Source organism: Antrostomus carolinensis, unplaced genomic scaffold, assembly GCF_000700745.2.
Source record: "Antrostomus carolinensis isolate BGI_N321 unplaced genomic scaffold, ASM70074v2 scaffold1939, whole genome shotgun sequence".
NCBI lineage: Eukaryota > Metazoa > Chordata > Aves > Caprimulgiformes > Caprimulgidae > Antrostomus > Antrostomus carolinensis.
The window spans coordinates 75,720-81,719 of record NW_010337651.1 but is presented as its reverse complement, the minus strand read 5'-3'; the positions used below and the strand labels follow the sequence as shown (position 1 = coordinate 81,719).

The 6,000-nt window shown below is 37.5% G+C and overlaps 1 protein-coding gene across 1 annotated transcript in view; it reads left to right on the top strand.

Annotated features, from left to right (window-relative positions):
- Positions 1-6,000, top strand: part of PPM1B (protein phosphatase, Mg2+/Mn2+ dependent 1B) — a 30,577-nt gene that overhangs the window by 762 nt on the left and 23,815 nt on the right. The gene's annotated exons all lie outside the window — the stretch shown is intronic.

Here is a 6,000-nt window from a genome sequence, read left to right as displayed (position 1 = left end):
TGTAGGGAACAAAAAATCGGTGTTTTTTTCACTCGGACTTCTTTTAAAAAGTGATAAATTCAGTGCTACAAAAGTATATGAATAAAAAACCCCCACACCACCACAAATACCTGTTGCATTGCGTATTTTGGTTTGTATGTTTCTGAATAATTTATTTCTGGTTTTAAACAGAGAGTATGTGTTTTGAAGACTATCCATGAAATAGTTTTATTGCATATGCTGAATCTACAGAATTATGATCAAGTTAAGGCCTTTCAGTCTTGACTTCACATTTTGGTATCTTTGACAGGAAGAGTTGCTTGCCTTAGGCTGCATTTGTCCATAGTGGCAGGACAAGAGTCTGGACTGTTGGTATCAGGCAGTCTAGTATGGCTTACTCTGAAGTTGGATGATGCATAGGTCAGTGACAGGTTTGTGCCAAGGAGGCAGCATTGAAGGGTTCAAATGTGTTTATGTTTTGATGTGAGTTTTTTGTTACTGTTGTCTTGATTTAATGTTTGTACTTAATTTGCAGTGGTGTAACAGGTTGAAAAAAAGCACAACTCTTAAACTATGTAAGTCATAAACTAATTTACATAAGAATGGACCTCTATCACTCATCTAGCCCAACCCTTGTGTCTAACCCTCAGATTTGTGTGTGAATCAACAAGTCACCCCTCAATTATGTAAATAAGTGGTTTCGTGTTTTACTGTGTATGGTTCTGCAGACCTGCTGCAGAACACTTAAACGGGTCTGAAAGACCAGATTAGGAGCAATTTATTGGTTATATGAATTGATGATTCATTGCTGCTCAATTCTCACAAAAATGCCTCTGAAGCTTTTAGTAAACAAACACTGAAAAGGTAAGAAAAGAAGTTGTAAATGCCTATATTTAGAATGAGGGAAAACTCATTTTTAGTGACATACTGCTTTGTGATAATGAGTAAAATAAATTCTTCAATTTTAATACCAATAGTGTATTGGCTAAACATTGATTCTATTTCTTCAAAATCCTAGGTGCTATTTCTTAATATAAACCTGGCTAGTGGTGGTCAGATTGATGATTGAAAACAACCAAAGTAAATTTAACTCAAATGAGTTGGTCTCTCATTGAATTTAGAGAACAAAAAAAAATATTCTGTATAGAAATAACTATAAACTTTATTAGGAAAGGATCACTTTTATACTAGGTCAGTGCTTTGCAGTATCCAAGTGCGACATGTGCATCTCTTGAATAGGCCAGTAAAGCAGTGAGACCATGCTTATTGGCTACAGGAGGTATGAGCGGATACAGGCAAACAAAAGGAATTTCAGTTAATATCATGGGATATCAATCTTGCCCTACTATGGTCAGTAGGGATAAACGAAAGTATGGTCTAGTCTCCCAGGTGGTATGATAAAGCCACACCTAGCTGCAGAATTTGAGTTAAGGACAAAATGTCATTTCAGTGTTACTAAGCCTGAATTTATCTGATTTAACCAGGGAGGCCCATTTCTCTCAGGTGCCAGTGCACCAAATTCCTTACTTCAGGAAAATGGTACAAGAGCATGAATACTGGCTTATGCAGAGCTGTCTTTGCTCTTACTGACTTTACCCTTCATTCTGTTCCCATGGAAGTTGTAGAAGCAATAGTCTGCTTTGTACTGTCTGGGCCCAGTGGTGTTGTACTTGGTGATTCAGCCTGGGTATTTGGGTATCTTACCACTTTTTTTATGGTTAATCTGTAGCTCAGATAAACTCTTTGCGGGTAAGGGTATTGAATTTCCAAGACTTCATAGTGTTTGGAGGAAATCTTGGTAAAGAAAACCTGAAGTCTTCTGCAATTTATGTGAGGGTGAAGTTGCATGATAAAGGCTTGGTGACTGTAAAAATGCATCAACCTGGGCACTAATGGCTTTGTACCATATGCTGTGATTGCAAAGCTAGATTCAGAGTCCACTTTCAAGTTTTCTGTGAAGTTCATCTTGAATATCTGGTGTATGATCTCTAACTTTGCACCTACCAAACTGCATTTTGGAATAATAAGCCACAGCATAGAAGTGTGCAACTCATCCGTGGGAGACAGATGGTTGCCATATAAGCTGAGCTTGAAGATCTGCAGTTACCTAGGTTCATCCATGTTTTAATGAGGTGCAAGAAAGCAGAGTATTAAATGAACCTCTGAAAAGACCATGAGCATATGTGTTTTTCTGGTGTTGACAACATAGCTAAAAAGGTTATGGCTCTTAAACTAGCTTCTGGTGTTCCTTTCTATTCTCTCTCACTGTCTTTCCTGTTGAAGGTTGCTGCCCCCTTGGATCTGCTGTCTAAGCTACTGGCTTCTAACCCCATTGCAGTCAAAGTCACAAAGTTTCAAAATACTAAAGCTAACTTTGCACCTCTTCAGTGAAACAGTTCAAAGTGTAAGGGCAAAAACATCTCGGCCAGCAGTTCTAAAAGAAAAGAAATTGCTAGCACAATGTATGGTGAGTAGCTGAGGCAGAGCAGAAGTGATAATGTTTTCAGGTATTGCTACTGACATTGAAAGTAGATGTGAATCCATAGTGTTAAATTATGCCTGTGATTGTTTTGTACTTCCAGACCAGTTTAAAGTAGCTGAAGCACATCCTCAAATCTTCTTCATCTCCTTTAACTGTCTGGTTTAAAAGGGGGGGGTGGAGATGTTGCATATTTTGTTTGGTTTTGTTACTGATTCTTTTCCCCCAATTGTTGTAATAATAGGGATGTAGAAATTAATTTCAGAGTTACAGCTGTAGCTCCTAGGTATGTGTTCTACCTGGCGTTGGGGATAACTTGCAAAATTTTTGAAATTCCTGATTGAAAAGCCTGTTTGGCCTCTTTAATGTCATCCTGGCAGAAAAAGGTTTTGATAGTAGGCTACATATTAAAGGTTTATATTGATACTGAATTTCTTTCTGTCAGTATCTTTGTCAGTATCTTGAAAATGGCTTAGCTATTGATTTAAAACTAGAGATGAAGAGTGTACAGCAGAGCGGTAGGTAGAGCCGCTGCTTTAGCAGCGTATTGCTCAGATTTAGCTTCTTCCATTGCCAGAGAGGGGGAAAGGCCAGTATTTTCTTCCTCTAAAGGCCTTCAGTGGAAAAGTATTAACTCTTGGCATATTTGATACCGTATTATGGGGAATGGTCAGGAAGCCAAAGGGTAGGCCTAAACAGTAGATAAAGATGTTAACTGATTGGACAAATAGTCTGATGGTAACCTCAGGAAGTTTAATCAAGTCACATGCCTGGAACAGAGTAACCTTGTCCCTCAGTATAGGCTGGGTGATGGCTATCTAGGAATGAGCTTTGCAGAAGAAGAACCATGGGGTCCTGGTGGATAACCAGGACAAGTGAGTTGAACATTAGGGAGCAGTGTGCCTGTAGTGATGAAGGTTTGGGCCATGTTAGAAAAGGTTTATCTAGCACGCTGGGGGAAGTGATTATTTTCCTCTCTTTGGAACTGATGAGGCTGCATCTGGAAGTGTTGCCCTGCTCAGTTAAAGAAGGGTATAGACATAGTGGAGAAATTTGAGCAGAGGACCACTCTGTTACATAGGGGCTGGAGCATTTGATGTATGAGGAGAGGTGAGAGCTGAGTTCCTTCTGTCTGGAGGAGAAAAGACCAAGGAGTAGATCCAGTTGCTGTGTGTAATGGGAGGGTATAGAGAAGGAAGACCTATGCTCTTCCAAGAGATGTGTAATGAAAGATTAAGAGGCAAAGGACAAAGGACACTGATGGGAGTTCTGTTTTCATTATGAATGTGGTCAGATGTGAACTGGTTCCTCAGAGGCTGTGGAATCACCATCCTTGGAGATGTTCAAAACTTGACAAGGATCTGAACAGCCTGAGCTGTCTTTGGTGTTGGATAGCATATGGATTGAACTTCGAACAGAGGTTTGGACTAGACAAGCTCTAGAAGGCTCTTCCAACATGAATTGTTCCATGATTCTGTAACTTGTGAATTCTGACCTGATTTAAATGTTATCTAGGTGCTTGTGTCAAGATCGATTTGTATCTAACCTAATGTGCTTAAAATAGGAGATAGAAGCACCAGGTTTGACCTAGGATAGGCTTTGCCTTCTGTAGGATTTTTGCAGGTCAGTTTGGCTGAGTCCCGTTTTTAGGTGCCCAAGTCTGTTTACTGATCTAGCCTGAGATGTTTGTTAGAAGAGGGGGCAAAAACTAGATATGAATAACAAAATACTGTTTTTCCAGTGGAACTGTTTTCTCTTTGTAACCTTTCATTTTAAAGAAAACAAGTAGTGTTTTGTTGTGTTGTGTTTCGTTTGTTGTTTTGTTGGGGTTTTTTGTGTTTAAAAAAACCCAAACTTTAAAATTTAACAAACTTAATTAAAATATCTTTAATTTACTTAACTGATTTGTACATGAATACACAGCTGAGTTTACTGCTAGAGATAGCTGGGTCTGTTGGCACTGTAGATGTGTAGTTCAAATTACATTTGTGCATAACACTTGATAGGAATATAGTATACTCACCTGTATGCCATTTAATTTGTTTTTCTGTAACTTGCTAGTATTTTTCAAATGCTGTAAGTTTTTACTGTTGATAACTTAATTTTTGGCAGAACAGGCGTTCATCCATTTTGTCTTTGTGCCTTACTATCACTGATAATTTTGATTTAAAACCTGAGTTTCAATGGGTTAGTAAAATAACTGTTTCTTTCTTCCATGCTCACTGAAATGGCTTGACTTTTTCAGCTGATCTTCAAACCACTTCCTACCTTATATAGTCTACATAATATAGACAGTGATAGAAAGATGTCATCTTCTATGCGTTTGCTGTCCTCTACAGGACCAGCCACAAGTTGATTCCTTACTGTTTTCTTACTGAGTGCAAGTCAATCTCTGCATCCTTTGTTAAAGATTGGTAATATTTAGAATATCAGGAATATAGGCTTGAATAATATAATCTTTCTTGTCAGTTTCTCACTCCTGTAAGAAGTGAAGCTACTTATGAAATAGGTAAAGCTAAGATAGGGAACCTGTACTTTTGGTGTTTTGGTTTTTTTTAAAGAGTAGTTGTTGTTTTATATATGTAAAACACAACATTCAATACTGAGCTCACAGGCTTTTGCAATTAGATAGGTTTTGATCATTTCCCTTACTCAGTCACATGGTTTCTTCCACACTTTTGATTTTTAGAACATAAGGTCATACTTAACTCAGTTAAAGGAATCTCATACAAGGTCTGAAGTGTTGGAGGACTTCTGTCAATTTGGCAGCATTTCAGTCCTGTATTTGATTTTACTGATAAGAATGTTTTTGTGTGTCTTTAAAATAAGTTTGCATTGTGTGTAAGTTGTGAATGAGTCGTCATCAACTATTAAAATCCTTTCACAAAATTTTACTGATGTTAGTTGAGCTATTGAACTGTGTGGAACTTGTTCAGCTCTTAACTGAGAAGAACATCAGTTGCTGAGAGCACTTGTTTGTGTTGGTGTGTAGCACTGCTTTGCTTTTATGACACAGTTTGACACAGGTTCTTTTTTGTTTTTTCAAAGCAAAATCGGATCTTTGAAGAGAGAGTTGTGAAAAGCATTGTGGCTGTGTGTCTCACTAATTAATACCTCATTTCTGTTACTATGTGTTGCTTCCACTGATTTACAATGTTGCAAATATTATTTTCAAATAAAGAAGAAAAAATGATGATGCAAATAATTGTGAGCATAATGTAACTTATTACTTTCACTTGCAAATTACATACAGTGTGAAGCTTACAATGCATAACATAAGGTTGTATAGTCATTTTATCTTCATCTTTGCTATCTCAGGTAATATAATTAGAGGCCAGTAGGTGGTGACTACAGAGATAAAGAATAAAGATAATATTTGTGGTTTCTTGTGCGTGGAATTCTTTAGGTAATATAAAATTGAACTGATTGGGAAAGTGGGGGAAGTTCAGGCTGGATAGTTTGTGTTTGAAAGGGCTTCATGACTTTTCAAATTGTTAAAAGTACGGAAAGTATTTTGACAGTGCTAGATATGAGTTTGAAGT